At 46.1% G+C, this 7500-nt stretch overlaps 17 non-coding genes and 13 pseudogenes across 17 annotated transcripts; all 30 read left to right on the top strand.

Annotated features, from left to right (window-relative positions):
- The window catches only part of LOC142122852 (5S ribosomal RNA), a 120-nt pseudogene extending 18 nt beyond the window's left edge, over positions 1-102 (top strand).
- Positions 103-181: 79 nt separating this feature from the next.
- LOC142122870 (5S ribosomal RNA) lies at positions 182-300 on the top strand (annotated as a pseudogene).
- Positions 301-571: 271 nt separating this feature from the next.
- On the top strand, positions 572-690 carry LOC142122804 (5S ribosomal RNA; annotated as a pseudogene).
- Positions 691-929: 239 nt separating this feature from the next.
- Positions 930-1048, top strand: LOC142122802 (5S ribosomal RNA; annotated as a pseudogene).
- An 80-nt stretch (positions 1049-1128) lies between these two features.
- Positions 1129-1247, top strand: LOC142122768 (5S ribosomal RNA; annotated as a pseudogene).
- Positions 1248-1328: 81 nt separating this feature from the next.
- On the top strand, positions 1329-1447 carry LOC142122944 (5S ribosomal RNA). The gene has a single exon (XR_012684326.1). It is a non-coding gene; the product is annotated as a 5S ribosomal RNA (ribosomal RNA).
- An 81-nt stretch (positions 1448-1528) lies between these two features.
- Positions 1529-1647, top strand: LOC142122863 (5S ribosomal RNA). The gene has a single exon (XR_012684299.1). It is a non-coding gene; the product is annotated as a 5S ribosomal RNA (ribosomal RNA).
- An 81-nt stretch (positions 1648-1728) lies between these two features.
- On the top strand, positions 1729-1847 carry LOC142122942 (5S ribosomal RNA). The gene has a single exon (XR_012684324.1). It is a non-coding gene; the product is annotated as a 5S ribosomal RNA (ribosomal RNA).
- Positions 1848-1928: 81 nt separating this feature from the next.
- LOC142122741 (5S ribosomal RNA) lies at positions 1929-2047 on the top strand. Its single transcript, XR_012684287.1, has one exon. It is a non-coding gene; the product is annotated as a 5S ribosomal RNA (ribosomal RNA).
- An 81-nt stretch (positions 2048-2128) lies between these two features.
- Positions 2129-2247, top strand: LOC142122729 (5S ribosomal RNA). The gene has a single exon (XR_012684278.1). It is a non-coding gene; the product is annotated as a 5S ribosomal RNA (ribosomal RNA).
- An 80-nt stretch (positions 2248-2327) lies between these two features.
- LOC142122878 (5S ribosomal RNA) lies at positions 2328-2446 on the top strand (annotated as a pseudogene).
- An 81-nt stretch (positions 2447-2527) lies between these two features.
- On the top strand, positions 2528-2646 carry LOC142122779 (5S ribosomal RNA; annotated as a pseudogene).
- Positions 2647-2886: 240 nt separating this feature from the next.
- LOC142122935 (5S ribosomal RNA) lies at positions 2887-3005 on the top strand. Its single transcript, XR_012684318.1, has one exon. It is a non-coding gene; the product is annotated as a 5S ribosomal RNA (ribosomal RNA).
- Positions 3006-3087: 82 nt separating this feature from the next.
- LOC142122875 (5S ribosomal RNA) lies at positions 3088-3206 on the top strand. Its single transcript, XR_012684300.1, has one exon. It is a non-coding gene; the product is annotated as a 5S ribosomal RNA (ribosomal RNA).
- Positions 3207-3285: 79 nt separating this feature from the next.
- Positions 3286-3404, top strand: LOC142122784 (5S ribosomal RNA; annotated as a pseudogene).
- An 81-nt stretch (positions 3405-3485) lies between these two features.
- On the top strand, positions 3486-3604 carry LOC142122714 (5S ribosomal RNA). The gene has a single exon (XR_012684265.1). It is a non-coding gene; the product is annotated as a 5S ribosomal RNA (ribosomal RNA).
- Positions 3605-3684: 80 nt separating this feature from the next.
- Positions 3685-3803, top strand: LOC142122830 (5S ribosomal RNA; annotated as a pseudogene).
- A 272-nt stretch (positions 3804-4075) lies between these two features.
- Positions 4076-4194, top strand: LOC142122931 (5S ribosomal RNA). The gene has a single exon (XR_012684314.1). It is a non-coding gene; the product is annotated as a 5S ribosomal RNA (ribosomal RNA).
- A 238-nt stretch (positions 4195-4432) lies between these two features.
- On the top strand, positions 4433-4551 carry LOC142122712 (5S ribosomal RNA). The gene has a single exon (XR_012684263.1). It is a non-coding gene; the product is annotated as a 5S ribosomal RNA (ribosomal RNA).
- Positions 4552-4632: 81 nt separating this feature from the next.
- On the top strand, positions 4633-4751 carry LOC142122837 (5S ribosomal RNA; annotated as a pseudogene).
- Positions 4752-5023: 272 nt separating this feature from the next.
- Positions 5024-5142, top strand: LOC142122828 (5S ribosomal RNA; annotated as a pseudogene).
- Positions 5143-5222: 80 nt separating this feature from the next.
- Positions 5223-5341, top strand: LOC142122736 (5S ribosomal RNA). Its single transcript, XR_012684286.1, has one exon. It is a non-coding gene; the product is annotated as a 5S ribosomal RNA (ribosomal RNA).
- Positions 5342-5580: 239 nt separating this feature from the next.
- LOC142122726 (5S ribosomal RNA) lies at positions 5581-5699 on the top strand. Its single transcript, XR_012684276.1, has one exon. It is a non-coding gene; the product is annotated as a 5S ribosomal RNA (ribosomal RNA).
- Positions 5700-5781: 82 nt separating this feature from the next.
- Positions 5782-5900, top strand: LOC142122730 (5S ribosomal RNA). Its single transcript, XR_012684279.1, has one exon. It is a non-coding gene; the product is annotated as a 5S ribosomal RNA (ribosomal RNA).
- A 79-nt stretch (positions 5901-5979) lies between these two features.
- LOC142122798 (5S ribosomal RNA) lies at positions 5980-6098 on the top strand (annotated as a pseudogene).
- Positions 6099-6179: 81 nt separating this feature from the next.
- LOC142122720 (5S ribosomal RNA) lies at positions 6180-6298 on the top strand. Its single transcript, XR_012684270.1, has one exon. It is a non-coding gene; the product is annotated as a 5S ribosomal RNA (ribosomal RNA).
- An 81-nt stretch (positions 6299-6379) lies between these two features.
- LOC142122713 (5S ribosomal RNA) lies at positions 6380-6498 on the top strand. The gene has a single exon (XR_012684264.1). It is a non-coding gene; the product is annotated as a 5S ribosomal RNA (ribosomal RNA).
- Positions 6499-6578: 80 nt separating this feature from the next.
- Positions 6579-6697, top strand: LOC142122829 (5S ribosomal RNA; annotated as a pseudogene).
- Positions 6698-6969: 272 nt separating this feature from the next.
- On the top strand, positions 6970-7088 carry LOC142122732 (5S ribosomal RNA). Its single transcript, XR_012684281.1, has one exon. It is a non-coding gene; the product is annotated as a 5S ribosomal RNA (ribosomal RNA).
- Positions 7089-7326: 238 nt separating this feature from the next.
- On the top strand, positions 7327-7445 carry LOC142122936 (5S ribosomal RNA). Its single transcript, XR_012684319.1, has one exon. It is a non-coding gene; the product is annotated as a 5S ribosomal RNA (ribosomal RNA).
- Positions 7446-7500: the final 55 nt, after the last annotated feature.

Raw genomic sequence — 7500 nt, 5'->3', positions numbered from 1 at the left:
CTGAACAAGCCCAATCTCGTCTGATCTTGGAAGCTAAGCAGGGACGGGCCTGGTTAGTACTTTTAATAGGAGACCACCTGGGAATACCAGGTGCTGTATGCCTTTTTTTTTCTCTCTTGTTCCGGCTTCCTTCAATGCTGGTTTTGAGATAATAAGAGATGTAGGTCAATAAGAAGCCAAATCCTACAGCTACACATCTCTAAACAAGCCCAATCTCGTCTGATCTTGGAAGCTAAGCAGGGCCAGGCCTGGTTAGTGCTTGGATGGGAGACCACCTGGGAATACCAGGTGCTGTAGGCTTTTTTTTTTTCTCTCTTGTTCCGGCTTACTTCAATGCTGGTTTTTAGATGTATAAGAGATGTAGGTCAATAGGAAACCAATACATACAGCCACACCACCCTGAACAAGCCTGATCTTGGAAGCTAAGCAGAGCCGGGGTTGGTTAGTACTTGGATGCGAGACCACCTGGGAATACCAGGTGCTGTAGGCCTTTTTTTTTTCTCTCTTGTTCCGACTTCCTTCAATGCTGGTTTTGAGATGTATAAGAGATGTAGGTCAATAGGAAACCATTACCTACAGCCACACCAACCTGAACAAGCCCAATCTTGTCTGATCTTGGAAGCTAAGCAGGGCTGGGCCTGGTTAGTACTTGGATGGGAGACCACCTGGAAATACCAGGTGCTGTAGGCTTTTTTTTTTCTCTCTTGTTCCGGCCTCCTTCAATGCTGGTTTTGATATGTATAAGAGATGTAGGTCAATAGAAAACCAATACCTACAGCCACACCACCCTGAACAAGCCCAATATCGTCTGATCTTGAAAGCTAAGCAGGTCCGGGCCTGGTTAGTACTTTTTTTTTTCTCTCTTGTTCTGGCTTCCTTCAATGCTGGTTTTAAAATGTATAAGTGATGTAGGTCATTAGAAAACCAATACCTACAGCCACACCACCCTGGACAAGCCCAATCTCGTCTGATCTTGGAAGCTAAGCAGGGCTGGGCCTGGTTAGTAGTTGGATGGGAGACAACCTGGAAATACCAGGTGCTGTAGGCTTCTTTTTTTCTCTCTTGTTCCGGCCTCCTTCAATGCTGGTTTCGAGATGTATAAGAGATGTAGGTCAATAGGAAACCAATACCTACAACCACACCACCCTGAACAAGCCCAATCTCGTCTGATCTTGGAAGCTAAGCAGAGCCGGGCCTGGTTAGTACTTGAATGGGAGACCACCTGGGAATACCAGGTGCTGTAGGCCTTTTTTTCTTCTCTCTTGTTCCGGCTTCCTTCAATGCTGTTTTCTAGATGTATAAGAGATGTAGGTCAATAGGAAAACAATACCTACAGCCACACCACCCTGAACAAGCCCAATCTCGTCTGATCTTGGAAGCTAAGCAGGGACGGGCCTGGTTAGTACTTGGATAGGAGACCACCTGGGAATACCAGGTGCTGTAGGCCTTTTTTTCTTCTCTCTTGTTCCGGCTTCCTTCAATGCTGGTTTCTAGATGTATAAGAGATGTAGGTCAATAGGAAAACAATACCTACAGCCACACCACCCTGAACAAGCCCAATCTCGTCTGATCTTGGAAGCTAAGCAGGGATGGGCTTGGTTAGTACTTGGATGGGAGACCACCTGGGAATACCAGGTGCTGTAGGCCTTTTTTTCTTCTCTCTTGTTCCGGCTTCCTTCAATGCTGGTTTCTAGATGTATAAGAGATGTAGGTCAATGGTAAAACAATACCTACAGCCACACCACCCTGAACAAGCCCAATCTCGTCTGATCTTGGAAGCTAAGCCGGGACGGGCCTGGTTAGTACTTGGATGGGAGACCACCTGGGAATACCAGGTGCTGTAGGCCTTTTTTTCTTCTCTCTTGTTCCGGCTTCCTTCAATGCTGGTTTCTAGATGTATAAGAGATGTAGGTCAATAGGAAAACAATACCTACAGCCACACCACCCTGAACAAGCCCAATCTCGTCTGATCTTGGAAGCTAAGCAGGGATGGGCCTGGTTAGTACTTGGATGGGAGACCACCTGGGAATACCAGGTGCTGTAGGCCTTTTTTTCTTCTCTCTTGTTCCGGCTTCCTTCAATGCTGGTTTCTAGATGTATAAGAGATGTAGGTCAATAGGAAAACAATACCTACAGCCACACCACCCTGAACAAGCCCAATCTCGTCTGATCTTGGAAGCTAAGCAGGGATGGGCCTGGTTAGTACTTGGATGGGAGACCACCTGGGAATACCAGGTGCTGTAGGCCTTTTTTTTTTCTCTCTTGTTCCGGCTTCCTTCAATGCTGGTTTTGAGATAATAAGAGATGTAGGTCAATAGGAAACCAAAACCTACAGCTACACATCTCTAAACAAGCCCAATCTCGTCTGATCTTGGAAGCTAAGCAGGGCCAGGCCTGGTTAGTACTTGGATGGGAGAGCACCTGGGAATACCAGGTGCTGTAGGCTTTTTTTTTTTCTCTCTTGTTCCGGCTTCCTTCAATGCTGGTTTTTAGATGTATAAGAGATGTACGTCAATAGGAAACCAATACCTACAGCCACACCACCCTGAACAAGCCCAATCTCATCTGATCTTGAAAGCTAAGCAGGGCTGGGCCTGGTTAGTACTTGGATGGGAGACCACCTGGAAATACCAGATGCTGTAGGCTTTTTTTTTTTCTCTCTTGTTCCGGCCTCCTTCAATGCTGGTTTTGAGATGTATAGGAGATGTAGGTCAATAGGAAACCAATACCTACAGCCACACCACCCTGAACAAGCCCAATCTCGTCTGATCTTGAAAGCTAAGCAGGTCCGGGCCTGGTTAGTACTTTTTTTTTTCTCTCTTGTTCTGGCTTCCTTCAATGCTGGTTTTAAAATGTATAAGTGATGTAGGTCATTAGGAAACCAATACCTACAGCCACACCACCCTGGACAAGCCCAATCTCGTCTGATCTTGGAAGCTAAGCAGGGCTGGGCCTGGTTAGTACTTGGATGGGAGACCACCTGGGAATACCAGGTGCTGTAGGCCTTTTTTTTTTTCTCTCTTGTTCCGGCTTCCTTCAATGCTTGTTTTTAGATGTATAAGAGATGTAGGTCAATAGGAAAACAATACCTACAGCCACACCACCCTGAACAAGCCCAATCTCATCTGATCTTGGAAGCTAAGCAGGGCTGGGCCTGGTTAGTACTTGGATGGGAGACCACCTGGAAATACCAGGTGCTGTAGGCTTTTTTTTTCTCTCTTGTTCCGGCCTCCTTCAATGCTGGTTTTGAGATGTATAAGAGATGTAGGTCAATAGGAAACCAATACCTACAACCACACCACCCTGAACAAGCCCAATCTCGTCTGATCTTGGAAGCTAAGCAGAGCCGGGCCTGGTTAGTACTTGGATGGGAGACCACCTGGGAATACCAGGGGCTGTAGGCCTTTTTTTCTTCTCTCTTGTTCCGGCTTCCTTCTATGCTGGTTTCTAGATGTATAAGAGATGTAGGTCAATAGGAAAACAATACCTACAGCCACACCACCCTGAACAAGCCCAATCTCGTCTGATCTTGGAAGCTAAGCAGGGACAGGCCTGGTTAGTACTTGGATGGGAGACCACCTGGGAATACCAGGTGCTGTAGGCCTTTTTTTTTTCTCTATTGTTCCGGCTTCCTTCAATGCTGGTTTTGAGATAATAAGAGATGTAGGTCAATAGGAAACCAAAACCTACAGCTACACATCTCTAAACAAGCCCAATCTCGTCTGATCTTGGAAGCTAAGCAGGGCCAGGCCTGGTTAGTACTTGGATGGGAGACCACCTGGGAATACCAGGTGCTGTAGGCTTTTTTTTTTTCTCTCTTGTTCCGGCTTCCTTCAATGCTGGTTTTTAGATGTATAAGAGATGTAAGTCAATAGGAAACCAATACCTACAGCCACACCACCCTGAACAAGCCTGATCTTGGAAGCTAAGCAGAGCCGGGGTTGGTTAGTACTTGGATGCGAGACCACCTGGGAATACCAGGTGCTGTAGGCCCTTTTTTTTTTCTCTCTTGTTCCGACTTTCTTCAATGCTGGTTTTGAGATGTATAAGAGATGTAGGTCAATAGGAAATCATTACCTACAGCCACACCACCCTGAACAAGCCCAATCTCATCTGATCTTGGAAGCTAAGCAGGGCTGGGCCTGGTTAGTACTTGGATGGGAGACCACCTGGAAATATCAGGTGCTGTAGGCTTTTTTTTTTCTCTCTTGTTCCGGCCTCCTTCAATGCTGGTTTTGATATGTATAAGAGATGTAGGTCAATAGAAAACCAATACCTACAGCCACACCACCCTGAACAAGCCCAATCTTGTCTGACCTTGAAAGCTAAGCAGGTCCGGGCCTGGTTAGTACTTTTTTTTTCTCTCTTGTTCTGGCTTCCTTCAATGCTGGTTTTAAAATGTATAAGTGATGTAGGTCATTAGGAAACCAATATCTACAGCCACACCACCCTGGACAAGCCCAATCTCGTCTGATCTTGGAAGCTAAGCAGAGCTGGGCCTGGTTAGTACTTGGATGGGAGACCACCTGGGAATCCCAGGTGCTGTAGGCCTTTTTTTCTTCTCTCTTGTTCCGGCTTCCTTCAATGCTGGTTTCTAGATGTATAAGAGATGTAGGTCAATAAGAAAACAATACCTACAGCCACACCACCCTGAACAAGCCCAATCTCATCTGATCTTCAAAGCTAAGCAGGGCCAGGCCTGGTTAGTACTTGGATGGGAGACCACCTGGGAATAACAGGTGCTGTAGGCTTTTTTTTTTTCTCTCTTGTTCCGGCTTCCTTCAATGCGGGTTTTTAGATGTATAAGAGATGTAAGTCAATAGGAAACCAATACCTACAGCCACACCACCCTGAACAAGCCTGATCTTGGAAGCTAAGCAGAGCCGGGGTTGGTTAGTACTTGGATGCGAGACCACCTGGGAATACCAGGTGCTGTAGGCCCTTTTTTTTTTCTCTCTTGTTCCGACTTTCTTCAATGCTGGTTTTGAGATGTATAAGAGATGTAGGTCAATAGGAAACCCTTACCTACAGCCACCCCACACTGAACAAGCCCAATCTCATCTGATCTTGGAAGCTAAGCAGGGCTGGGCCTGGTTAGTACTTGGATGGTAGACCACCTGGAAATATCAGGTGCTGTAGGCTTTTTTTTTCCTCTCTTGTTCCTGCCTCCTTCAATGCTGGTTTTGATATGTATAAGAGATGTAGGTCAATAGAAAAGCAATACCTACAGCCACACCACCCTGAACAAGCCCAATCTCATCTGATCTTGGAAGCTAAGCAGGGCTGGGCCTGGTTAGTACTTGGATGGGAGACCACCTGGAAATACCAGATGCTGTAGGCTTTTTTTTTTCTCTCTTGTTCCGGCCTCCTTCAATGCTGGTTTTGAGATGTATAAGAGATGTAGGTCAATAGGAAACCAATACCTACAGCCACACCACCCTGAACAAGACCAATCTCGTCTGATCTTGAAAGCTAAGCAGGTCCGGGCCTGTTTAGTACTTTTTTTTTTCTCTCTTGTTCTGGCTTCCTTCAATGCTGGTTTTAAAATGTATAAGTGATGTAGGTCATTAGGAAACCAATACCTACAGCCACACCACCCTGGACAAGTCCAATCTTGTCTGATCTTGGAAGCTAAGCAGGGCTGGGCCTGGTTAGTACTTGGATGGGAGACCACCTGGGAATACCAGGTGCTGTAGGCCTTTTTTTTTTTCTCTCTTGTTCCGGCTTCCTTCAATGCTTGTTTTTAGATGTATAAGAGATGTAGGTCAATAGGAAAACAATACCTACAGCCACACCACCCTGAACAAGCCCAATCTCGTCTGATCTTGGAAGCTAAGCAGGGCTGGGCCTGGTTAGTACTTGGATGGTAGACCACCTGGAAATACCAGGTGCTGTAGGCTTTTTTTTTCTCTCTTGTTCCGGCCTCCCTCAATGCTGGTTTTGAGATGTATAAGAGATGTAGGTCAATAGGAAACCAATACCTACAACCACACCATCCTGAACAAGCCCAATCTCGTCTGATCTTGGAAGCTAAGCAGAGCCGGGCCTGGTTAGTACTTGAATGGGAGACCACCTGGGAATACCAGGTGCTGTAGGCCTTTTTTTCTTCTCTCTTGTTCTGGCTTCCTTCAATGCTGTTTTCTAGATGTATAAGAGATGTAGGTCAATAGGAAAACAATACCTACAGCTACACCACCCTGAACAAGCCCAATCTCGTCTGATCTTGGAAGCTAAGCAGGGACGGGCCTGGTTAGTACTTGGATGGGAGACCACCTGGGAATACCAGGGGCTGTAGGCCTTTTTTTCTTCTCTCTTGTTCCGGCTTCCTTCTATGCTGGTTTCTAGATGTATAAGAGATGTAGGTCAATAGGAAAACAATACCTACAGCCACACCACCCTGAACAAGCCCAATCTCGTCTGATCTTGGAAGCTAAGCAGGGACAGGCCTGGTTAGTACTTGGATGGGAGACCACCTGGGAATACCAGGTGCTGTAGGCCTTTTTTTTTTCTCTATTGTTCCGGCTTCCTTCAATGCTGGTTTTGAGATAATAAGAGATGTAGGTCAATAGGAAACCAAAACCTACAGCTACACATCTCTAAACAAGCCCAATCTCGTCTGATCTTGGAAGCTAAGCAGGGCCAGGCCTGGTTAGTACTTGGATGGGAGACCACCTGGGAATACCAGGTGCTGTAGGCTTTTTTTTTTTCTCTCTTGTTCCGGCTTCCTTCAATGCTGGTTTTTAGATGTATAAGAGATGTAAGTCAATAGGAAACCAATACCTACAGCCACACCACCCTGAACAAGCCTGATATTGGAAGCTAAGCAGAGCCGGGGTTGGTTAGTACTTGGATGCGAGACCACCTGGGAATACCAGGTGCTGTAGGCCCTTTTTTTTTTCTCTCTTGTTCCGACTTTCTTCAATGCTGGTTTTGAGATGTATAAGAGATGTAGGTCAATAGGAAATCATTACCTACAGCCACACCACCCTGAACAAGCCCAATCTCGTCTGATCTTGGAAGCTAAGCAGGGCTGGGCCTGGTTAGTACTTGGTTGGGAGACCACCTGGAAATATCAGGTGCTGTAGGCTTTTTTTTTTCTCTCTTGTTCCGGCCTCCTTCAATGCTGGTTTTGATATGTATAAGAGATGTAGGTCAAGAGAAAACCAATACCTACAGCCACACCACCCTGAACAAGCCCAATCTTGTCTGATCTTGAAAGCTAAGCAGGTCCGGGCCTGGTTAGTACTTTTTTTTTCTCTCTTGTTCTGGCTTCCTTCAATGCTGGTTTTAAAATGTATAAGTGATGTAGGTCATTAGGAAACCAATATCTACAGCCACACCACCCTGGACAAGCCCAATCTCGTCTGATCTTGGAAGCTAAGCAGAGCTGGGCCTGGTTAGTACTTGGATGGGAGACCACCTGGGAATACCAGGTGCTGTAGGCCTTTTTTTCTTCTCTCTTGTTCCGGCTTCCTTCAATGCTGGTTTCTAGATGTATAA

Source organism: Mixophyes fleayi, unplaced genomic scaffold, assembly GCF_038048845.1.
Source record: "Mixophyes fleayi isolate aMixFle1 unplaced genomic scaffold, aMixFle1.hap1 Scaffold_2298, whole genome shotgun sequence".
NCBI lineage: Eukaryota > Metazoa > Chordata > Amphibia > Anura > Limnodynastidae > Mixophyes > Mixophyes fleayi.
Note: the sequence above shows the minus strand (reverse complement) of the source record. Positions and strands in the feature narration are given on the sequence as shown.